At 65.1% G+C, this 23,590-nt stretch overlaps 1 protein-coding gene across 12 annotated transcripts in view; it reads right to left on the bottom strand.

Annotated features, from left to right (window-relative positions):
- The window catches only part of RBFOX3 (RNA binding fox-1 homolog 3), a 392,450-nt gene that overhangs the window by 25,509 nt on the left and 343,351 nt on the right, over positions 1-23,590 (bottom strand). The window contains exon 1 of one of the 12 annotated variants that reach the window (XM_059147639.1): positions 13,489-13,560. The exons of the other annotated variants lie outside the window; for them this stretch is intronic. The gene's annotated coding sequence lies outside the window, so the exon portion shown is untranslated. Of the gene's footprint in view, positions 1-13,488; positions 13,561-23,590 lie in introns of those variants that run through there. 12 annotated transcript variants of the gene reach the window in all.

Raw genomic sequence — 23,590 nt, 5'->3', positions numbered from 1 at the left:
ATGGCCAGAGCTAAGGTTCTTAGTCTCAATTTAAAAATACCATCTGTGTGTTGTCCACCCCCAAGTGGTGTCTCCATTTTGGGGTTCCCCCAAGAATTCAAACTGCCGTCCGCTGCCAACGCCCCTCACACATAATCCGAGCTTGATTTACCCCTGAGGGGACTCCTGCTTCCCACCTTGTTGTCCCTCTCAAATCTGCCTCTCTTGAGGTCATCCCCTGCCCACAGGCCAGGGCTCAGCCCCACACGTGGGGTGATCCCTCTCTTCTCGTCCATTCCAAACCATCAAGCAGGAAGTGCCGTCAGCTCTGCCTTCAACCACACCTAGAATCCAACCATCTGGTCAACTCGGGGCTCCCAGCTAGGACTGGCCCCCACGACTTCCCCCAGTCTTCCTGTTTCTGCTTCGGCCCCTACAACCCGTCCTCTTGAAGTAAACTCAGAGTGCCAACAGGGTCTCTGTTGATGATGACCTTGACCCCTCCTCCTGGGCCCTCCTGTCCTGCTCCATCCCCCTGGAGTGCTCTATGCGGGACATGTCCCCGCTGCCCCTTGCACGTCCCGTTCTGGCCTCAAGGACTTTTCCCTGGCTGCCCCAAGGGCAGGAACGCTGTTTCCCACACACCTCATGGCAGTCTCCCTTCCTTCCGTGTCCCCTTCTCAGGGAGGCCCCCTTAAAATGGGGTTGCTCCACTCTGCACTCCCCACCCCAACCCGGATCTGCCCTTCTCCATCTCAGAGTCCCGACGCGGCCGGCGTGTGTTGTCTGCCTCGTGTCCCGCCCGTTGACGAATCTCAAACACCCCGAGCGCCAAGGACGTGCAGCCGGACCGCGACGGACGGGCACCTAGTGGATGAGTGACCGTGTCGCGACAGCGGTCACCGACAGTGCCACGTGTGCCCTGAGGGCCACAGCACGGAGTCCCTACAGCAAGCCTGGAGACGGGCCTCCACGGGAGACTGAGCCCGCCCCCCCTGTGCCCGCGGAGTCGTGCCCGCGGGGTCGTGCCCCCTCCTCTCCCGCGCGGGCACAGTTCTGCAGGCAGGTATTGCCGACGGCGATTTTTACGGAGGGGGGACGGAGGCACAGGGAGAAGTACGCCTACCCGGGGTCCTGGGGCAGGGGGGCACACAGACCCGTCCCACCCCCACCCTCTACAGCACGCCTGCCAACTTTAGAAGCAGGCGCGGGACGGCGGGAGGGGAGTCGGAAGGGGAGGGCGGTGACCTGTGGGCACGGGCCCCTTCCAGCTCCTTCTGGCTCATGAGGCCGGCGGGGAGCGTCTGTTTCCAGCTCCGGGTTGGGTGGCCTCATGTTGGCAGCATGAAATCGGCCAGAGTGGGAGCATTTACGCCCCGGGAACCGGCGCGTTCTACCCTTCAGGGCTGGGTCTGTCCCTGGAGAGGCACCTGTCCGATGCCAGCACGCTGCCCCGACCCGCTCGTCACTCTGCGGCGTGGCCGCGGGAGCTGCCCTGGGGCCAGTGGCGGGGCGCGGAGGCGATGCTGAACGCGACGCCCAGCCAAGCAAGAACGCACGCAGCCCGGGCAGCCCAGGAGGCATTTACAGAGCCCCCCGCCCCTGCCTGCATTTACAGTTGGGTCAGGTGCTGCCCGTGTCCCCCCGGCAGGAGCCAGCCCCTCTCCAAAGGCAGCGAGGGATGCGGGAAGGCGGTAAGTTCCAGAAAGATCCATGTTCACGTGTCTGGCAAAGGGTGGCCGAGGAGGCAGGTGTCGCACGGGGCTGGGGCTCTCCGAGTGTCCTAGTGTTCACCTAGTGTCCGCCGTCCGTCCGGCCAGCCCAGCTCTCCCCTCGTCGGAGGGTGACTGGCGTGCACCGCACCCCTCGGCCTCCGGTGTCCAGAGAGTGGACAGTGGTTCTGGGGTATTTACTCCCTGGGAGGCTGTCTCAGGCTTCTCTGCCCTGGACCAGCGGGGACTGGGCCTCCTCTGCAGGGGGCCCGCTGCAGGACCCTGCCTGCTTCTCAGTCCCACTCGCTGCTTCTTCCTCACCCCTTATGAGGTGGTGGCAGCTCTGTCGCCACCAGCTCAGGGGTCCTGCCTGGTCCCCGGAAGGCCCCTCCACCCACCGTCCAGACACGGCTGAAAAGAGTCTCCCTGTAAGTAAAGTCGCCTGGAACCGTCCCAGGGAGCGAGGCAGCCACTGATCGCCTTTTGGATCCTGACGATGTGGAGGAACGGACCAGGCAGGCAGCTCTGCAAGGGGCGGGGGGCGCGGGGGCGGCCAGCCTCTCAGAGACGCCCACCCCCCCACCCCTGCCCTGGCCAACTACCTTGTCTTGGCCCCACACTCTGCAGCCCTGCCCTTGGTACCAGGACCCTCGACTTCTGAGTGGCGCTGGGCTCAGGCTTACCTCTTGGTCTGTGGAAGGGGGCAGTGACCTGTCTGCCCGGAGGAGAGGCTGGGCGGGAGGACCCGTCATCTTCCTCTCTAAGATCTAGAGCTAAGAACCCCCCCAACAAATGTCTGCCCACACGCCGGCCGAAAGCGTGCCCTACCCCAGCCTGTTCCCAGGTCCCTCGGCCCGTGTGTTCCTGTCCTCCAGGGTGAGGGTCCCAGGGGGAGGTGCTGTGATGGGCTGGCGGAATGCCAGGCGAGCAGGGGAGAGGGGAGGGGAGAGTGGCCGCCGACGGAGCCCCACGCGGACTCCTCTGTCCACACAGTCCCTCTGGCTCCTCCTGCTCACAGTCCCTCCAGGACAATCAGCCTAATTGGCTCTTGGACTCCTCACCCCCAGGAAGGAGGGCGCCACATGCCCGGGGCCCACGTGCCAGGCTGCTGTGGGAGGTCGGCGGCTGAGGCTGGGCAACGAGCCATTCCTCCCGCTCTGGGCAAAGCCGGCTTCCAGACAGGGCGGAAGCAGGCGGGGCGGGGTGACCGGGCACAGACCACCAAACCCTGCGGGTGTGACCTGCCCGCCTCACTTCCTGCAAGGGCCCCTGCCTCGAGGCGCTGGACCCTCCCTGTCACACACTGATACGTCCCTGGCACCAGGACACTGAGGTGAACAGGCTGGGGTCAGCCCCACACTGGCAGCCAGTGGGGCCTGCTGCCCTAGGAGTCTGCAGACTCAGGGACTTCCTGGTGACCCAAGAGTTGGGGGTCACAAGCTGCATCCCACGGAGGGGACCCGGGCCACAGGCCACATGGCGAGGGAGCAGGAGGTGTGAGGGACTTGCAGCATGAAGTCCACGGCTGTTATGTGGACGTGGCGGAGGGCAGTGGGGAGTGGGGCCCAGGGCTGGGTCCTGGAGATGCCACGGCTCATGCCCCCAGAAGCTGGAACCATGATGGGACGGACAGACACTGAGCGCCCAAACTTGGTCCACAGTGTCCACAGGCACGCAGCGTGTGACAATTCACGGGGCCACGAGGACAGGAGGGCTGGTTTCCAGGAGTCTCCAGTCCAGAAAACCTCTGTGAGCATTCCAGAGCCGGCCGCCAGCGCTCCCAGGGTCCGTGCGGAATCAGTGTTGGGAGGGGAGGTGGGCTGAGCTGGGGCGAACCCCCGGCAGGCAGCAGGTTGTGGTTCAAGTCCCCGCAGCCTCCAAAGACAGCTGAGCCAAGGGACTTCATGGCTCTGACCTCCCAGCCTGGAAGGAGGTTCCCCACCCCTGCCCTGGCCCGCCGTCCCAAGAACACACAAGCCAGTGGCTCACGTCTCTGCCTGTAGGTGACACCCGACCTGGCCTGCCAGGCAAACTGGGACTCTGCTCTCTCTGCCTCCCCGACAGGCGCCCCCACCGGGTTCTGCTCACGACCAACACAAAGCCTCCCTCGGTCTTGGAACAGCTCTGCCAGAAAGCTCTTCCACGCACTGAACTGAAATCCGCCTTCTGGAAACTTCCGCCCAGCGCCCAGCTCAGCCTCGGGGCCTGCACCAACTGCCTTCCATGGACTCGCCCTCCCACGGCCGACCCTCCGAGGCACGGAGAACCGGCACGGCCGCACCCGTTCTTCCCCAGCGCGGGTCTGGGGATGCATCGTGGCGGCTCCCCTCTTACGGGTCAGGGGATGCAGGCGAACGGCTCTGTTTGGCTCTGAATCCCGGCCGGTGTTCCGAACCGTCGCCCTGGCCGCAGCGCCTTCCCTTTCTCAGGGGTAGGGGGGCCTGGCAGACACCCGCCTGCTGAAGAAGGAGGCTCTCACGGGCTGGGTCGGCCCAGCGAGGCTGGCTCGGGGCCACGGGAGGGAGTCTCACGGAGCGAGGGGACTGCTGCAGAGAACGCAGGGACAGGGCCGTGGGAGCGCATCTGGACGCTCAGGGTGACCGGGGGGAGGGGCAAGAGTGGGAGAGACGGCGGAGAATTTTACCGGAGGGGACGGTCTTACTTTCTCTTTTTAATGTGCCAACGGCTAGAAAGTGAAGTTTTGGGGAGAAAGATGAAATTTCAGAGAGGCACAGAGATGAAGCCAGGCCCGCGATGGTGCCAAGGGAACCGGCCAGATGCCCGCCGACTCCCATCCCCGGCGAGCCCGCCCGCCCGCCAGAGCTCTGCTCCACTCCTGCTACACGGCACTCGGTTCCGGGGAAGACGTCCCGCCGTGATTCCAGACGCACCGGGCAGGAGTATCACAGGGTTTCTGGATGTCTCCTAGGATGGTGGAGACTGGCCCAGGACCCGTGACAAGCAGGATTCCAGAAAGGGACCCTGGGGGGGAAGTGCAGGCAGGGCTGGCCTTGTGTCTCCACCAGCGGGGACGGAGCAGCGGCGCGGTGAACTCGGTGACGGTCGGAGAGGCACAGAGGGCCCACTTGGAGCCAGGTGCTAGCTGCCTGGGGCACACCAGGAAGCGTGGAGACCGGCAGGAGCAGACGCCCCCACGGAGGCCCCCCCATATTAACTGCATAGGAAACGCATGGCGTGATTCACGGGGACAGCCAATGAGCCTCTCCGCGGCGTCTGGCTCACGTTAACGTTCGAATTTCCTGGGAGGCCACCTGAGAGCAGGAGCTGGGCCCGGAGGCAGCTCAGCATGCACAGAGGGGCTCCCCACACGTGGGAGGGGGCACCGATACAGGGATAAACAGTCCCAGCAGTTTCCGAGAGGAAGAGAGGAAGAACCTCAGAGAGGAAGAACAGGCGGCTCTGGGATTCAGCTGGGGTGACGGACGCGGGAGGCAGGGGGCGGACAGCCACAGCCCAGGGCCTGGTCCCTGACCCAGGTTCCTGCCTTCTGACTCAGTTGCTCCCTCAGCCCTAAAACAGGCCGTTGTCACAGCTCATGGGCTCCTGACCCCAAGTTTTGGGGCTCAGGCAGCAGCAGGAGAGCGTCCTTGCCAGACAGGAACAGAAGTGCCCCCAACTAGCCCAGGCACTCTGGGGGGAGGGCCAGGTCCTAGCAGTGGGAAAGGGAGCCTGGGAGCCCTGGGGGGCAGGGCCAGCCCCCATCTCCATCTGACACCCCTTCCCAGCCCCCGTGCACCCCATCCTTCAGATGCAGGGACTGCGCTCCTGGGCACTCTCAAGCCTCCCTCCTGGAGTCCTTCAAGACGTGTGATGGGCTGGTCCAGGTGGTGCGGGTACGGCTCAGGGCAGAGCTGGGCTGCTATCACATCGTGGGCAAATGGGGGGGAGGGTGATGCTTCAGCACCAGAGCCCAGCGGAATATTCCAGAACCTCAGAGGTGGGGGGGTGGGGTATGTGTGTGGAGCTCCAGACCACGGGACCCCTGAGGGCAAGGGCTCTTCAGGACTCGGAGCCCCCGACACAGTTCAGGCAGACGGCAGGTGTTTGGGAAATGCTGAGTAACACCGATGATCTGTGGAGCGACAGCCGTCGGCGGAGGGTTTCAGGAGCCCGGCATTGTGCTAAGCAGTAAACACACGTCATCTCACGGGGTGGTCAAGCCATCTGTGAACGCGTGTCCTCCACCGAGGGAGGAGCTCAGTGGAGATTACTCGCCCCCCCGTGCACACGGAGCCGGGATCTGAGCCCAGGCCCTGCGGACTCTGGAAGCACGGGACACTGCCCGCCCCGTAGGGACCACCGTCCGAACGGGAGCAGACGGGAGTACGCCTGCCGCCCACAGCCTGGAAGGGGGTCCACAGCCCCTTGTGCTCACTCCCTGCCCCGGGACCCCGAAGCTCTGTCCCGCGCGCGTCACAGAAATCAGCCCCACTGAGCCACCAGCCGGGGTGCCCCCAGCCTCCGAGCTGGCCGCTTCCGTCGGTGGCCCTCCCCTTCCCACCCTGCAGGGAGACAGCGGCGAGCGGGCGAGTGGCTAACAAGGGGCTGGGGGGGTGTGCGGGGATGCGGGAAGCCTGCCTGGAGGCGTCGGCAGTTCCCTCCGTGTGGAGCCGCCTGCGTGAAGCCTCCCTCGGTCTTGGAAAAGACTCCCTCCCTCAGTCTGGACAACTTGCAGGAAGGCCTCCGGAGACCCCGGGCAGGGCCGGGGCTCTGATTCACCTTCCTCGTCCACGCAAGAGGCCTGGGGAAGGCCAGAGGCGTGGCGCTAGGCATGACGGGGGCTCTACCCAGGGCTGGGGCAGGGGCTGCAGCGGGGCAGGGTGGTGGGGAGGTCGGGTGGGGGCGTCAACGAAGAGGGAGCAGGGCGGCGCGGCTTGCTGCTGGGAGGGAGGGAGGCGCATTCCGCCCGAGCCGCCGCCCCCCTCCACTCCATTCTGTCCCCCCGCAGCCACGTCAACACCCGCTACTAATTAGGCCTGTCCCGCAGCGCGTCACACTCCGTGTTCCTGCACCCGGGGGCCACCTGGCAGAGGGCTCTGCGGGGGTCTAGCGCCAAGGCGGCCCTGACACCCGTGTCTGCTCCCCGCAGGCCCAGAGAGACGTTAGGAGACATGCAGGCAGAAGCCCCACCGAGGGGCAGTCCCTGGCAACTTTCGAATCCAAGTTCTGCCACTCCCCTGGGCCATGAGGAGCCGGCCCGCCGGGGCTCCTGCTGGCCCCGCCACCTGCCCTCTGCCCACATCTTGGCCCCCCACACCCTGCTTTGTGTCTCCTACCACTCCCAGCCACTCACTTCCCAGCAGTGTCTCGAGCCCCTTCCTCATCGGCGCTTTGGAGGCTCTGGGCAGGCCATGGTGGCAAGGACGCTGGGGTCAGGTCACCACGGCGACCTGCAAGGTCTGAGCCTGGAGCCCTGCCCCACCCCCAGCGCCCCTCCCCAACCCCTGCAGAGAACACACGAGGCTTCTGTGGGGGCCCAGCCTGGGTTCTCAGCCTGCCCACAGCACGAGGGCCCATCCCCTGGGGACGTCCTGGGCACCCGGCCTCTCTACAGGGCACAGGGCTGGGGAGCCCGGAGGCACTTGTTCTGGTCTCCCTGCTGCGGTCAGACTTCTGCATCCACACTGTGAAGCTGGTGGTGCCGGCCCAGAGCCGCTGCGGGGCCCGCCTCGTGCCTGCAAAGCAGCGTGCGCCCGCTCCGTGCTCCCTACTCTGGGTGTGCTTGCCGTGTGCTCTGCACGCGCTCCCCATGCTCTGGGGGCGTGCTGTCTGGGGGCAAGAACTCTGGATGGAACAACACCCTACCATCTTGCCATCTTGCAGCAGAGTGGGGGGCACTGCCCCGTCCACAAAGGCGGCTGCAAGCCCAGGGCCTGGGCATCCCCGAGAACTTGGCCGCCCACACTGGAACCCCGGGTCCTTCTGCGTGTGTGGCCAACAGGCTCACCCCAACTCCAAAACTAGGTAGTGAGCACACCAGCCTCGGGCCTGGTTATGTCACGCAGTAGGAAAGAAGCCATGGAGAAGATTTTACAGTTTTCTCGCTTTTGATGAGTGTATTCTCATAAAAATCGTTTCCTTATAAGGCGATGTATTGTAGGCATTTGAGACCATTTTCTGAGAAGGGGTCCAGATGCTAAGGGGGTTCAGGAATAAGAACCAGGAAGAACCACTGGCCACGATGGGCCCCAGGGGCCAAGAGATGCCGCACACCCACCCCCTAGAACAGAGCCGGCCACACAGCCGGGGCCCACAGGCCCTTAGTCCAGACTCAGCCCCAACGCGCCCCACTGAAAAGCCCCAGGGGAAGGATGGATTTTCACATGATTAAGCCGTAATTCCCTCCAAACCCACTGCATACAAATCATAAATAATGTGGTGCCATAAATCGCCTTCTCCCATCAGCGGCACCTCCACCGGGCTCCCCCCCTGCCTGGGGAATCAGCGAGGGGCCGTGTGGCTGATGGGGCTTGGGAAGCAGGGCCACGCGGCGGTGGGGGCTGCGTGCTGGGAGGCGGGTTCACCCTGGACTGTCTATCAAGCCAGAACAGAACACCACTAACCAGTCCCGGCTCCGGGGTCCATGGAGAGCTCCAGGCTGCTGGGCTGGCCAGGGACCCTCCCCCGCCCCTGCCGCCCTCCGTCACAGCTGGGGTCTACCTCAGGCACCAAGCCCAGGTGGGGTCTCTGCAGGAGGCTGGGCAGTGGGGCAACGAGCACGGCCCTGGGAGGTAGCGAGAGGGCAGAGAGACTGCGCCCAGTCAGCAGTGGTCCTCACCCTATTTACAAACGCCCTGGGCTCTGCCGTGCTCTGAACCCGCAGCTGCGGGTCCGTATGGGACCACGGTTGACAGGTGACAGCGCATGAAGTCAGAGTGCCAGGAGTGCCTGAGCATCTGGAGGCAGAACTGGGGGATGCCGTCGGTCAGCTGGGGGCCCCTCTGCAGAGCCCCCCTTCTGCCCCTGCAGGAGCACCTGGGGGAGCAGGTATAGTCCAGCTTCCCCCAAGCAGTGGGCAGGGCCCCTTTTGTGGCTCTCAATGGCTGCTCATGGGCCCCCCTCTGAGAGCAGGAGGAAGGGGTGCGGGAGATGAGCGACTCTGAGATTGGGGGAAGGGTCCCCCAGCTCTGACCGGCACTGGGAAAGCAAACCCTTCTGGGCAGAGGGACCCTCTTCAGTTGCCGGGGGACGGAGTGCAGGCCCCAAGGAAGTGCCATGTCCCGGGGATGATCCATTCACTGGCTTCTCCCCACTGCACAGGGGAGCCTAGTGGAGGAGCACCCTACCCTGTCCTGGAAGTGACCAAACACCTCCTCCAGGAAGCCTTCCAAGCTCAGCTCCTCCACCATCCTGCCCTGAGGCCCTCTGAGATGCTGCTGTGGTGGGTGCGTGTGGGCACGAGGTTCCCCTCAGTGGGGCGGAGAGAACACCGGGCAGTAGCTCCCTCCCAGGGCCTCGTGAGGACAGAGCGAGCTACCAGGCAGCTGTCAAAGTGACCCCCAGCAGGAGTACCACCGAGAGCTCACCCATGCTGACCCCAAGCGAGCAGCCCCCCCAGCCACTCCCCTCAGCGGTCTGGGGCAGCTGGCTCTGCGTCTCTAGGAAGAGCCCCCTGCGCCCACGGGTCTGGTTTCTGCATATTCATTAAGGAATATTAGCATTATTAATGGCCCGTGGTCCTCATGTAGCAAGTGGAACAGGATACTAAGCACAGCACCCCAGCCACGAGGTGGGCAGGCGGGGGTGCGGATGGCGGTGGGGGGGTGGGCAGGAGCCAACCTTGGGTGTAGCCCAGAGTCTGTGCCCAGGGGCCTTGGGTCCTAGACATCGGCTCTCCCTCCCATGTGTCCTCTCCTCGTTACCGAGAGCTCTGCGAAGCCACACTCAGATGAAAACTCACGAAATGTAATTAGGAAGGTAAATTTCCTGGCAACAGAAATTACATAACACGCCCCACAGCCAGACACCTGCGGGGATCTCGTTCGGGAACCGTGGGTTTATCCGTCAGCTGGGATAACTCCCCTGGTGGCCTTGCTTCCCTGGGGACATCTGGGAGCTGGGGGTCAGTGCAGTGTCCCTGGGAGGGGAGACTTGGTGTGGACAGAATGCAGGTTATGTGGCTGGACACGGTGAGGTTTTTGAGCGCCGGCCAGTAGGCCAGCAGCATCGCCTGGCCCGGGGGCGGTTAGAAATGCAGATTCTCGGCCCTTCAGCTCTCCCGACTCAGAATCTGTGACTCAGGAGAATTGTTACTACAGATCACAAACCCCGGGTGTTCCATGGAAGGGACCTGCCGTCTCTGCTGGTGCTCTGACCGAGCTCGAGCCCAAACTCCTGTTCCGGGGACCCAGGCTGGGGTCTGCAGGCCTTGAGCTGATGCTTGCAGAGTGGGAAAGAGCTTCCATGCCAGGGTCGAGCAGCGACCTTGGACATGTTCCATGATGCTCTGCTGGAGGTACTGTTTTCTCTACAGACGGGAGGCCTGGCCCTGGTGACCGGGAGATGGGGAGGGGGTGCTCTCATCCCCTGGGCAGACACCTGCTTAGCAGCATCAGGGGACAGTGGCCGTGGGTAGGTCTTGGCCGTGGGTGGGCACCTGGGGTGCCAGAACAGAGTGAGTCTGGAATGGGTGCCACAGGGCGGGGGCTTGCTTCTGAGTCCCGGACAGCCCCCACCCTGACCCCCGGGGCCGAGGTTAGGATGGGGGGTATTCTGCTTGACTCAGGAGAGACTCTGAGGGTCCCAGTCTGAGAATTGGGTGGGTCCCCCCCAGGGGACAGCACCTCATTCCTTCACCTGTTTGCACCTCTGAGCACCTGCTCTGCCCATGGCCCCAGGACAAGCCTGCCCGGCACAGCTCGCCTGCCGTCCGTCAACAGCGTGGGACCCACGAGGAAGGACAAGTGAGGGGCTGGGGCTCCCTGGGAGGACAGCTGGGTGATGGTGGCAGCCCTGGGAAGGAGGCAGGGGGGTGGTGACTGTTCACACCGGACAGTCCTTGCCCTAAGGCCCACAGTCCTGCCAAAGAAGCCCGCAGGCTTCCCGACTTCTCGGTGTGTGGTGGGGGGCAAACCTGCTCCGGGGACTGGGACCTTCCATGCTGGTGGCTACTGCCCCCACCAGGGGTCCGGCTGTGCCTCCCCTACTCAGGCTCTGTCCACCAGGGGCCATCGGGCCTCACACTGCCCAGGCAGCGGGTCACGGGACCCATGCCGGGGAGCCCCTGGAAGGCGGCACCCGCAGTGCCACGCCCCGCGGATGGTGCCCGCAGCCAGGCCTCTGCACACGCAGTCAGGACTAAGGTACGGGGCGCAAGCGGGTGTGCGGACTGCCTGACAGCTGTGTCCTCACGTGGCTTGTTCCAGGGCCAGGGCCCGGGAAGGAATCCCTGGGAGCTGGGGTCTGAGCTGTGCCAGCTGTCACCGGGGCCTGCATGGGGGCCCAAGGCAGCCCATGTGCATTGGGTGCTTCCCAGGAGACAGCTGCCCCAGGTCAGGGGTCCTCATCCTCAGAGCCCTGGACCCCCAGCACACAAGTCTCTAAACGCACTTCAAAGTGGGGACTTTCCTAGGAGACCTGGACTGGCCTTGAGGGCCTGGGCCCCGCACACCCACCCATGGGCCTCTGAAGGTCCCCACTCCAGCCTTCTCCTGGTCTAACAGGGACACGCCTCCCCTGGTGTCCCCCGAGGTACACGCTCCCTCGTGCACAGACCACCCGTAGCCACGTGGACGCACACCTGCCTCCCTAGGTGCGTTTTCCAGCCGCCCAGGGAAGGGCTTCTCCACCTCATCCTCTGGGGCGGGCCACCCTGTGTGCTGGAGGGCGTCTCACAGTGTCTCTGTGCTCGGCCCACCAGCTGCTACTCAGTGAGACCCAAACGCGTCTCTTGATCCTGCTGCGGGGCGCGGGGGCGGGCAGACCCAGTCTCGGTCAAGCGTCTCTGACCCCAACGCCACCCCCCACTGCCCCCTCGCGGGAACATGCCTCCGCGTACCTGTGAGCTCCCACCCACCCACCCACACGCCTGTCCCCCGGTCCCCCTGCCCTGGAGCAGGCTATCCTAAGAGGCAGCCCCCGCCGGCCTGGGGCACCCCCGCTGCCCGCGCCCGGCCTGGGGTGCGTGAGGGAGGGCGCGGGCGGGCGGAGGGGGCCGGCGGGCTTCCTTCCCCGTTCGGCGCCTGGCTCATGGAAGAAGCAGGCACGGATCTAATCTGCAGCTGATTAAATGTCCCTCATTAACGAGTTTCTTTAATTAATGAAGTTTTTGGGTCTGCTCCACTTGCTTTATTCCAGCCACAGTCTGCCTCCTCAGCACAAAGCGGGGCCGTTTCCTCCCGGGTGATGGAGGCAGCCGGGCCGTTCCTGCCGACGCTGCACTTTGCTGATTGTGCCTGTCAACTCGGGGCTGACAACTCCATCTCTGAGCATTTCTTCCCCAGAAGCCGCGTGCACACGCGTGCTCGCACACACAGGCGCACGCACAGCCGGCACACTCACGCTCCTGCACGCACGCAGGGCACGCTCGCAGGGACGCCCAGGGCACACCCCAAGGCACGGCACACGCCTGTACGTGAGCATACGCGTGCACACACGACACACACTCGAGGGGCACGCACGCAGCACTGGCTCTCAGAGCGGGCACTCACTCCTGGCTCACGCACACCCACATACCGCGTCGCACCGCGTCCAGGTTCCCTGTGCCCCTCATGCACACCTCACTGACACAAACACACACACTGTACAGCTCTCACTGAGGTCCTGCTCCGGGACGCGCTCACACCCACGCCCGCGCTCCTGTCTCCCACACGCAGCGCACATGCGCCCGAACCCAGTCCATAGGCAGCAGACGTCTGGCTGACATCTCCCGCCCTCCCCTGGAAGAAGAGCCGGCTGGGGGTGCCCGGCACCCTGGATGGCCAGGTCCCCAGTCCACCTGTGGTCCAAGTGACCCTGCTTGGCTGCCACTCGGCCCCAGTGGCTGCCTACCTCACTGCCACCAGGCACGAGCTCTGGGCTCCGGAGCCTAGGATGATTTACTCCCTTTCATTGGCTCATGAAAAGCTCCCTGAATTAAAAACATTTATCTTCTCCTGCTGACGAGGACGCTGGACTCCACACCCACAAGCTGGGCAGTCAGAGGCCATCGCTCCACAGCCGGGGAGGGGGACGAGCTGCCCTTCTGACTCCTCTATGGGTGGGATGGCACAGGATGACCCCTGAGGGCCAGGACTCGGACAGAAGCAGACCTTCCCACAGGCAGAAATGGCACCAGCCGGGACCAGGTGCCGCCTGGAGAGGCTGTGGCCAGGGCGGGCCAGGGCACTCGGCAGGACGACACAGAGGACGGATCACACTGCCCGGGATCGGCGAGGATCTCACTGACTCGTCACCCCAGCTGGACAAGGTGGGGGTCACTAACCCCACGATCCAGATAAGGCAGGCGAGTAAGGGTCCTGTGGTCCCCCTGCTGGCAAGTGACAGGGCCAGCTCTGAGCACAGCCCTTCCGCAATCCCCAGCATGCGCGCCGAGTCCCCGTCCTGTGTCCCTGCCAGGCTTCTCCAGCTGGGGCCTCCCGGGAGGGTCCTGGCAGCCCCGAGGGTGGCTCTGCCCACCCTGCTCTGATGGCCACATGCAGCATCCCTCTACCAGAACCTTCCTGCCTGTTATCTCAGCAGGCTCCTCCCCACACCTGAGAGCCACGTCTCCAACTCCCAGACGAGGAGAGAGGCAGGGCTCAGGTCCCACAGCTCACAGAGGCACAGCGTCTCTCACCCACACTCCAGGCACTTTCTGTGGATCAGTACTGCCCAGGTCACGTGCTCCAGAACTCCGGGCTCCTGGGATGTTCTAGAGAAGGCCCCCAGACATTCTGTAGGAAACAGACGTGTTTAACTGTGTAGAGCCTGCCGTCTCCCACACTCCTCGGACCCAGAACTCTTTTTCTGCCCAAGGCCTACCAGAAGCAGTGTCTTCAGGAACCACAAACAGATACCATGGGGGGCGGCTTGTCCCCTCAAAGGAACTGTTGGCCGTGGCTGGCAATGGGTCCCCCTAGGCAATGCTGAGGGCCTCTTGCTGAGTGACAAAAGGACCCCAGGGTCCCCATAGGGGGGCTGGGGCTGTACCTTGCTGAGGGCCAGGAGGACAGAGGGAGAGACCAAGGCAGTGAAGGACAGGCTTTGGAGGAGGTCGGGTCCTGGACAGTGTCTGGGATGCAGCTCTGTTCTCGGCTGTGGGGGACCCCGGGACTCCGCGTGGCTCCGATCAGCCGCGAATGCAGATGAAAACAAGAAAGAGGAGGTCATGCATCCCCAGAGCAGTGACCAGAGCAGGCTGGGGCGGGCTTGGAGGGAGAGAAAGACACTGTCCTTTACTAACGAGCAGGAACAATGGATGTATCTTCTCCTAGTGTAGCTCGAATCAGGAAAAAAGAAACCCAAAACCCAAACCCAAAAAAACCTGAACAAACAGGCAGCTAGGATCGGGGCCAATGGATGGTTGAGTGCGGAAGGCTGTGGCCAGCTGGGAGCTCTGTCTGCCGCCAGGAGTCATGGGGGGACCACAGCCGAGCAGGCCGCAGGCCGGGGCAGAAGGCAGAGGACCTGTCTGCGGGGGGTGGGGGGGATGGAAGGTGCCTCCTGGGCACCTGATTCTCAACTTGCAATTACATCACAGGTAGCCAGGCCTGGGTTTCTTTTCTTTCTTCTTCTTCTTCTTCTTTTTTTTTTTTTTTTTATAGAGACTCAAATGGGTGAACCTGGGGCCCGAGATCACATGGCAAATCAGCAGGTCAGGGTCAGGAGGGAAGTAGAGTGGGGCTGAGCATTCTGAATTCCAAATATAGCGGAACCACAGCCAGGCACCGCGGTCCAGCAGGCCTGAGCCCCGATCCTGAGTAGTGGGGGTCCCTTACCGTTCCGGGCCTCTGCTTCCTTGTGGGAAGACAGGAATCGCAAGCGGGCCCGGCTGGGCCGGGGTCAACGCGGGTGAGTGGGAAGCACGTGCTGTGTCCCCTCCGGGCCCCATCCCTCAAGCTGTGCCGCCGGAATCCCACTGCCCAGATGCCCAGGGGCTTTGGAGAACCAGCTCAGCCTCCCCTGCCTGACCTCGGAGGAAGCAGAGAACCGTGGGGAAAAGCCAGAAGAGAAGGAACAGCCAAGAAATGGGGGCGCCTGGGAGCCGAGCGCGTGGGGCGCGGGCGCTTGCCGGGGCCTGAGTTTGTGGGAAGAGAGGGAGGCAAAACGCTGGTGGTCTTTTCACGTCATGAGGCTTTTCAGATACTGTCTGGATCGAGGGAAATTAAATATTGCAGCTTTTAACCCGAGCCACACAGAAAACACAACCTCGCGGTAAATAAAGACAGATTTGCTGCTGTGACGCTTTCCCTGAACAAAACCCCCTGTGCACCTCATTTGCAACTATTCCCCGATTTGGTGACGCAGGCCCTGCAGCCCATATCATTGTCTCCACGAAGGCGCAGAGGCCAGGGGGCCGGCAGGGCCGGGCGGGTGAGAGCTGTGCTGTCTGGGACGGTGGGGAGGGGTCGGGATGGGGCTCATTATGACAGAGATTACACTGAGAAATCAATTTTTAATTGAATGTATTCTTTGAACAGGCCCTGTTGCCCATGGCTGAACACTAATGGAATTTCCACTCCGAGCTGCCCCTTCTCTGCGGATGCCCCCCACCCTGCTGACCGCAGCAGCACTGACCAGGTCGGGGGATCGCCCCCCCACTGGGGCAGCGCCCTTAGTGCACTGGGCTTCTGAGGGCGACAGGGCCACGTGTGGGTGGGGCGGGGGGCTGGTGGAGAGGCTGCCCGTTCCGTGCAGACTGGCCCGTGGCAGGTGTGGGGGTTTCTGGGGCTCTAAGTGGGGGAGGGGCAGGGCTCCCCTGGGGACCCCCCAGAACCTTACCAAGGGGCCGGTCTGAGGATGGGGCACAAGAGTGCTGGCCCCTCCCCTGCACCCCTGCATCGGGCCTCTCCTGGCATGCCAAGGAGTACAGTCTGGGGGACAAGTGCATGAAGGAGACAAACCCTGGGCAGGACAGGGCAGTGAGGTACGGGCTGAGACGCGGAGCCAAGGGGTCTACGAACCCGTACTTCTGCCCACTCTTCGGCCAGGGCACCGCCGAGCACCGGCCAGCAGAGGAGGACGGGTACTTCCATCTTTCCCTTTCAGGGGCGCTGGCTGGGTCTGTGGGCGACTTGGGCCCCTGACGGGTCACGGCCTGCATTGTGGACAGACCCACCTCTGTGAGGAGGGACCCGCACTGGGCCTGCTCACCGGGAGCTCATCCCTTCTCTGTACCCCGGGCCTCCATCCCGCAGAGATGCCCAGGGGTCACCCCCGCCTGCGGGCACAGCCTCGGGGCCACCCAGGACTCTGGCCTTGAGCCGTGCTGTTCTGGGAGTTCCTACAAATCAGGGCTCCGCTGCCTCTTTTCCTCCACTCCTGGGTGGTTCCCAGCCACAGCAGGGGCGGGGGGGGGGGTCTCCTCCCGGGCACGTTACCTTCTGGACCTCACAGAGTGGCTCTCAGACAGACGGGGTCGAGGGGCGGGGAGGGTCTCCGCTGCCAGAGCCAGGGTTCCCTGGCACCAGGGACACCTCCGTTCCAGCCCCCAGGGGACCCGCTCTGCCGACCAGCTGACTCAAAACTGACCCCGGGGCCCCCCAGGGAGGGCACTGTAGGCGGCCACCCTCTAGCCTGGAAGCCACAGGCAGCCCTGAAGGGCAGTGGCCCTCTGAGCCCCTCCAGCAGGAAGTGTGAAGCTGTGCGGACCCCTCCCCCCTTTCTTAGTCCACAAGGACCCTGACCCAGGGCTCCTGTGCCCAACCGAGGGGCAGACCAGCAAGGGGGTGCTCCTCAGGGCCTGCTCCTGCTCAACGGACCCCCAGCCGGGACGGGTCCTGCGCGTGGGCCCCCTTGTTGCTCCTGCCCTCAAGGACATCCACGAGGGGAGTCTGGAGCCCAAGCACCCCAAGATCAGAGGCCTGGCTGGCCCATGGCGGGGGAAGGACAGCAGGCTCCCTGCGGCTCCTTCTGCCACCACACCCCCTGCAGAGAAGGGGGACTGAGTGACAGGGCCTGGCGTTGGCTGGGAGGGGCCGGGCCGGCTCCCTGCACAGGAACAGCCCCCTGGGGGAGGACGTGGGCTAAGCACGCGGGGGTGGGGGGGGAGGCAGCCCCGCCTTTCCTCAGTGTCTCCGCCAGGCCGGGCCCCAGGGCCGGGTCCATCAAATGGGCAGAGGCGCTGCTGTGCCCCCCACCTCCGCCCTGTCACCAGGCCCAGAAGGCAGAAGCCAGTGAGGCCGCGTGTGTTCTCAGCTGGCTCCTGCACGGGGTCAGGCGAGCTTGGACGAGCCCCGTGGGGTTCTCACAGAACATCGCCGGACATGGCCCCGAGCCCTCAGGTGCTGCCTTTCCCAGTGAAGCGCCGGAAACAGAGAGTGGAGGGAAACAGCTCGGAAACCCAGAGCGCGAGCTGGGAGCACGGATCCCGGCGGCCAGTCTCCCAGCGTGGGGGGGGGGGGTCGCACCCCAGAAGCTTCACGCGCCTCCCGGGGGTCCTGCCGGGACTGACTGGCCAGCAAGCAGGGGGGCTGGCCTGAACTCAACCTTTCAAACCAGCTCCCAGCTGTGCCCCTGTGGACTGGAGATTCTCAAACGCGTCTACACTGCACACACCCCGGAAGTTTTAAAAAATACTGCTGCCCGCATCCCACCCCCCGAGGCTGTGAACGCTGGCTGCAGCCGGGGCTAGAGGGGGCCTCGTGGGCACGGACTCCTCGGGCTCTCCGAGCCCGCCCGTGGCTGCCCTGCCTCCTGCCGGCGGGGCCCAGCCACCCCTGTGGGGCAGAGCCGGGCCTCCTCGGGGCCTGAAGGGGCCTGTCGGCACCGACCCTTCGGGGGGGGGGGCAGGGACGCTGTGCCCGCACCTTCGGGTTTCTATTGGGCCAGGTCTGGTCGGGGGAAGCCTGTCTAGGCCCCCGAGCTGAGGCCTGCTCACCTCCCACCACGTCAGCTCAGGCCACTGCTGACCTGTGGCGCCGAGTCCTCCTCTGTGAGGGAGGGTGTCCTGTGCACGGCGGCAAGTTCACGGCATGCACAGGATGCCACCAGGACCCCTGAACTTGTGGCAATCTCAGCTCTTGGGGCATCGCCATGGGTGCCACGCGGGCCCAGTCGGCAGGCCTGTGAACGGTTTTTGCTGTTTCCCACTGCATGGGGACCCCGTGCTGACACAGAGCATTAAACCCAGTCTGGGGACCCTCAGTGACTCAGCCCTTGGTGCTCTGTGTGGACTTGAACCCGGGATCCAGGGCCTGGTCCCCAGTCTGCTCTTGGTCCAGGCTTGGCCCCTCTCATCCCTTCCCCAAGTTGTTCTGGCCCAAACTTGAGCACTAGAAGACACCATCAGTGGCTACCTGCCTCCAGGGATGGCCCTTCGGTCCCCGGGCATTTGCAGAGCAGACTGGCATGCCTCGGGCCCACCTGGGGGACAGCAGAGGGGTCTCCTGGCCCTGAGTCCCCCAGCACGTAATGGCCATCTCAAGCCCGCTCTCTGGCCGTGAGGAGTGGCCGTCCCAGGGGCAGCCCACAGCGCAGGCCGGGCTGCACATGGGGCCAACCTCTCCCCGCCCTGGCTGGGGCTGGCTCACGGGTGACGGCATCTGGTGCCATGCTGGGGCCCCTCCGCGTGTGGGTGGGGCCGTGTGACTACAGCCGCCGTCCCCAGGTCCTGGTCCCTCCTGGTGAAGGTCTGCAGGCCCCTTGGGCCCTGGGGCCAGTCCTGGTCCCTGCCAGAGTCTGCGGGGACAGCCTGTTGAAAGCGCCCTTGTCGTGGCTGTGTTGGGAAGCAGGGTGGGCTCCTACGCTTCCGGCAAGGGGGCAGGCGGGCAGGGGCCCCAGCAGGGTGGGCAGCCCCTGCTCCCCGCCGTCGGGCACGCAGTCTGGCAGCAACACTGCTGTCCCCTCCAGTCGTTTTGTTTTTTCCAGAGATTTACTTCTTCACCGGCGGGGCGGAGGGGAGCATGAGTGTGTGCGCGCAGGGGAGAGGCAGAGCACGACAGAGAACCGCAAGCAGACTCAGCACTGAGCGTGGGGCAGGACATGGGGTCGATCTCTTGACGCTGAGAACTCGACCCGAGCCGAGACCCAGAGTCGGACGCATCACCGACTGTGCGCCCAGGCGCCCCCCGCCCCCGCCCTGCCCTCCAGTCGAAGCAGAAGCACCGTCAGCCCCGGCCCTGCCCTGCTGCTGGACACAGCCTGTGGCCAGGTCCTCGGCTTCAGATCTTGCAGAGGCAACGAGACAAAACAGAAAAGCAGCGCGGGAGGCCTCGTCCTCACCGCAGTCCCTGCTCCCCGCAGCGGGCTCCCGCATCGTCCGCTGCGGACACCGGGGCCGGCGCCCGTCCAACCCGAACCGAGAACCTGGACTCCTCTCCACCCGCAGAGACGCAGAGGCCCACGTCCGCGGGAGCTGTGGTCACACACGGGGTGGCAGGGGTGGTACAAGGGGGCGCACTGGGATCTGGGGCCCCACGGGGCTGGGCGGTGCGTGGCCTGCCAGAGAAAGGAGGGGATCGGTTCCGGGCTGACTTCCGCAGACGCCTTCCGTGCATGCGAGACCCCGTGCAGACCCACGCTGGCCTGGGTAGCCCATTTTACAGAAGGGGAGGCTGAGGTACGGACGCTGAGTCACCGGTCACCCTTGGCTGCAATGTGAACTCCGGGCATGGGAAGTGGCTACGGGAGGCCGGCCTCCAACCGGGTGTCCCCGGGGGCCGCGTACGCACCGTGCCCAGGGAGGGGGAGGCTGGTGAGACTCCCCCGAAGGGCCAGCAGCCAGTCCCCTGCAGCCCTCCCCCACGTGGGTGCACGCAGGCTGGGGCCCCTAGGCCAGGCCCCCGGGGACAAGGCAGGGCTCGTCCTGAGCTCTGACGAGCGCGTTCGATCTAGCCCCTCTTCTCGTGCTAATGATCGTCAGCGGCAAGGCAGAGGCCGCGAAGGGGAAGAAAATCACTTCCTGAAAAAGGAATCGACTGATCCCCATCATTTCTCAAGGAATCACTGACCTGTGAATATTTCATTACCCAAAATGCCGCGCCGTCCATACAAAGCAGCCGCCGCTGCGGCAGGGCCTGGGAGCTCGGCCGGGCCTGGGGCGGACGCGGCAGCTGGGTGCCGGGCTGGCGTGCGCCTGCGGCCTGGAGGTGGCAGGGAGAGTCCCCGTGCTCCTCGCGCCTCCAGGCTGGGACCCGCCTCCTCTCCCTCGCCCACCCGGGACGCCAGGGCACAGCGGGGGCATGGGGAGGGATGGGGGCCGAGGGCTGACGATGGCCTTGTTCTCAGCCTGGTGGCCGCCCACACTCCTCGCCCCGTGGGCCCGGAGCTCCCGGCGGGCCTCTCCCAGACTTCCCCGATCTGGAGTAGGTTCCCCGCAGCCGCCTCACTCGGAAATCTGTCCCAGGTCTCGGGCTGGTCTGGGTCTAGAAGTTTCTAGAAGCTGATGCCGCCTTGTGCTCAGTGGCTGTGGCCTGGGGGAGGGGAGCGGTGCTCACGCTGCAGACGGGCAGACCCCACAGCCCAACCTGCTCACCCCGACGCCGAGGGTGGGGCCCCGGGACGGGGAAGAAGCACCTGCCCCACAGTCGGGCTGTGGCTTCAGTCCAGCCTCTGCTCCTCCGCTGGCTACCGGGCACCCGCTGCGGGCTACCCAGCCTCCCTGGGCCGTCGCTGCCCGGGCTTTAGATAGGTCAACGCGGCTCGCCACCGCACGGGGGGGCTGAGAGGGAAACAGTCACAGCACCGACGTGAGCCGCGGGTCAGCGGCTGGAAGCAGTGATTAATGGAAGCCTCTGTCCCAGGACCTCAGGCTCAGGATCTCAGACCATCCCCGCAGGTGCCTCCAGCCCCTCCGCAGGCCCACACGGGCCGGGCCAGGGCACACCTCCAGCCGAACTCTCTGGAGGGCAGGAAAGGCTGAGACCACCCCTGGGCATCGAATGGGCTCCCGTCCACAGACGCCGGCGGGTGGAGGGAATGGGCTGGGGTTTTCTCTAGGAATTTAAGGGCCTGGAGAACAATTCAAGGAGAAAACACTAGCAATAAAATCCCTGTGTTGGGCTGGGCTCTGAGGGGGCGTGAGGCCCAAACACTGAGCTGACGGCCACCCCCGATGCCAGCGCACTTATCATCTTCCAGGGTCCCGTGGCCTGCCGAGAGAGACCCCGGCCAGCTGCCAGGGAATGTGCCGGCTCCGTTACGACTGCCGGGGTTACTCTGGGGGTGGTGTTTCCAAATTAGCAAAGGCAGGGAAGGAGGTGGGGACATCCATCCGGGGATTAGTAGGGCGTGGGAGGCAGCTCCACGGTCCCTCCCTGGCAGGCCCAGCTGCAGGAGCCGGCCTGCTGGGGGGGGCTGGGAGGGAGGGGCTGGGGGCTGGGGGCTGGACTCAGAGGCGAGGAGGGCTCTCCCTGCACCTTGCCTCACTGGCTCGGGGTGTAGACGGAGGTGCCGGTCTGGGGGCGGACGGGGGCTGGCTGGCACCGGGCTCGGGCTGCGGGAGCGGGGACTCGGGCGGGCCGCAGGGAGCAGCTGAAGGCAGCGAGGCGTGCGGCGCACCGGGGAGTGTGACTTGGGGGCGACCATGGAAAATTCCTCCTCAGCACCACACACAGGCCTCCTCCAGGCTTTGCCCACCCTGCGGACAGCCAGTGTGGGGGCTGCTGACAAGGGACCTGCAGCCCCCCCAAGAGAGGCCCGTCCTGCAGGGTGAACGGTGTGGCACGGCCGCCGTCCGACACTGGGTGTCTCTGCGGGCCAGGGCCACGCGGGCAGAGACAGGCAGCTGGCTCTTTCCTCTCCGGCCCAGCAGACGTTACAAGCAGACTGCTCCTGCCCCTGTGAGGGACTCACGCTGAGTGCCAGGGGTAAGGAGGGGCTCAGAACGCACTGACTAGGGGACAAAGAAGGGTGCTCAGGAACCTGATGTCCCCTGGGAGAGGGTGGCCAGGACCAGCCCCGTAGGTCAGGACAAGAAAGTCGGACGTATGGGGGAAGCAGTGGGTGGCGTCTGGGCGTCTGGCCATAATTTGGAGCGACACAGCCACCCCCTGGGGACCCTGAGGCATGGGGTCTGCGGAGGCTCCTGGCTGTTGTGTCCAGGTGGGGCTCCGCGAGGGCAGGGTCCTGACTCTGGGCCAAGGGACAGCGCGGGGCTGCTGCGGTCTTGGACATCGGGCCATCAAGGACACAAGCAGGCAGGGCAGGGGTGGGGGCCTGCGGCGGAGGCGGGGAGAAGCCCAGGAGGAGGGTCGCCAGAGAGAGGGGGCGGGGGGACAGGCAGGAGCAGCGGGGCCACTGGTGCCGACCCCCTCGCTCCCTTCATGCCCATCCCCAAGACCGGTGCCCGGGCCCCAACGGCAGCCCCTGGGTTGACTCAGGGACACTCCGGGGCTATGCCCCTGCTGCTCACAACGGGAGGCAGGGGACCCTCCTGACAAGCCCCACCCCACCCCGCGGCTGTGACAGCTCACCCTCCTCTGAGGCCCAGGGCCACCCCTGAATTTGGGACAGACAGCCCCCTCGTGGGGCAGAGCCAGGCTGAGGCAGCAGAGGCTGACCTCTTCTGTCCTCATGTCCCCACCCGTCTGCTGCCCGGTGGCATCCTCAGCCACCCCCGTCTAGAGCGCGAGTGAAGCCGGAGAGGGGTGCTGGGGCTCCTGGGACGAACGGACCCACAGCCGTCCGAGCGGATGCTCCTGTCTGTGTGGACGCAGCTGCGGGGCCTTGGGCACATATCTGCCCTCTCTGGGCCTCAGTGTCCCCGTCTGCACCGTGGGGAGAATGAAGGCTTGCTCACTCCTCATGCCCCCTCCCCTACTCCCCCGCCTGGGGAGGCCTGTCCCTGCAAAGTGCCTGGTCTCTGCCTGCCACACAGAGCGCTAGCTGGGAACCGCCCCCCCCGCCCCCCCCCCCCCCCCCCCGCGCTGCTCCCCTGCAGGGCCGCCTCAAGCCGCGCTTGTCCCTCTGCTCAGCTGGGCACCTGGCCTCTCAGAACAGTAAAGTCTTGATGGGAGCTGGGCATCGGTCGTGACGCACGTATCCAGCGTTACTCCCCCAACACAGACGGGGAGCTGGGGTGCAGGCGCGTGGTCTGGGAACAGCAGAGACAGCACCTGCCCCCAGGCTGCCCGCTGCCCCGCCCCGGCAGGCTCGTGGGGACAGAGAGACAGACAAGACAGCACACTCCCGTGGGGCAGGCCATCAGGAAAGGCTGGAGGGGGGCAGGGGTGGGACGTGGAGTCCTAGGAGCTGGGACAGAGTCTTCCTGGGCGACAGCACAGGCCCTGGGAGGGGGAGGGGAAGGAGGAGGGGAGGAGCTTTCAGAGAGCCCCGCCCACTGGCTGCTCCCACCTCCAGAGGGGTCATACACAGAAAGGGGAAAGCGGGAGGAGCAGGGAAGCCAGAGGGCCCCCTTCCTACCCACAAGCCCCCAAACAGCTGGTGAGCTACAGCTGGTCTCGGCCGGGAGTCTGGGGAGGTCCACAGGGACCCCAGACCCAGAGGGCTCTGTCCCTGCAGGGTCCCAGCCATGTCCAGGCCCCTGTGGGCTGCAGAGACACCCCCCTACCCCCCAGCTCCACCACCCTGGAGCCAGGAGCTGTGAATATGGTTCAGCAGACAGAGACCCTGCCTCCAGGTAAAGTGAGGCCCGGCCCCAGCCGCTGTCTGCTCAAAGGAGCGGCGGTGACAGCTGCAGGGCCAAGGGGCCGGCCCCCACTATGGCGGAGAGGCCCGGGCCCACCCCCTGCTGGGGACGAGGGCGACCCTGCTGAGAGTCACAGCTGCACACAAGCCAC

Source organism: Mustela lutreola, chromosome 15 (genome assembly GCF_030435805.1).
Source record: "Mustela lutreola isolate mMusLut2 chromosome 15, mMusLut2.pri, whole genome shotgun sequence".
Taxonomy (NCBI): Eukaryota; Metazoa; Chordata; class Mammalia; order Carnivora; family Mustelidae; genus Mustela; species Mustela lutreola.
The sequence above is the reverse complement of the archived record's forward strand: the minus strand, read 5'-3'. Positions and strand labels throughout refer to the sequence as shown.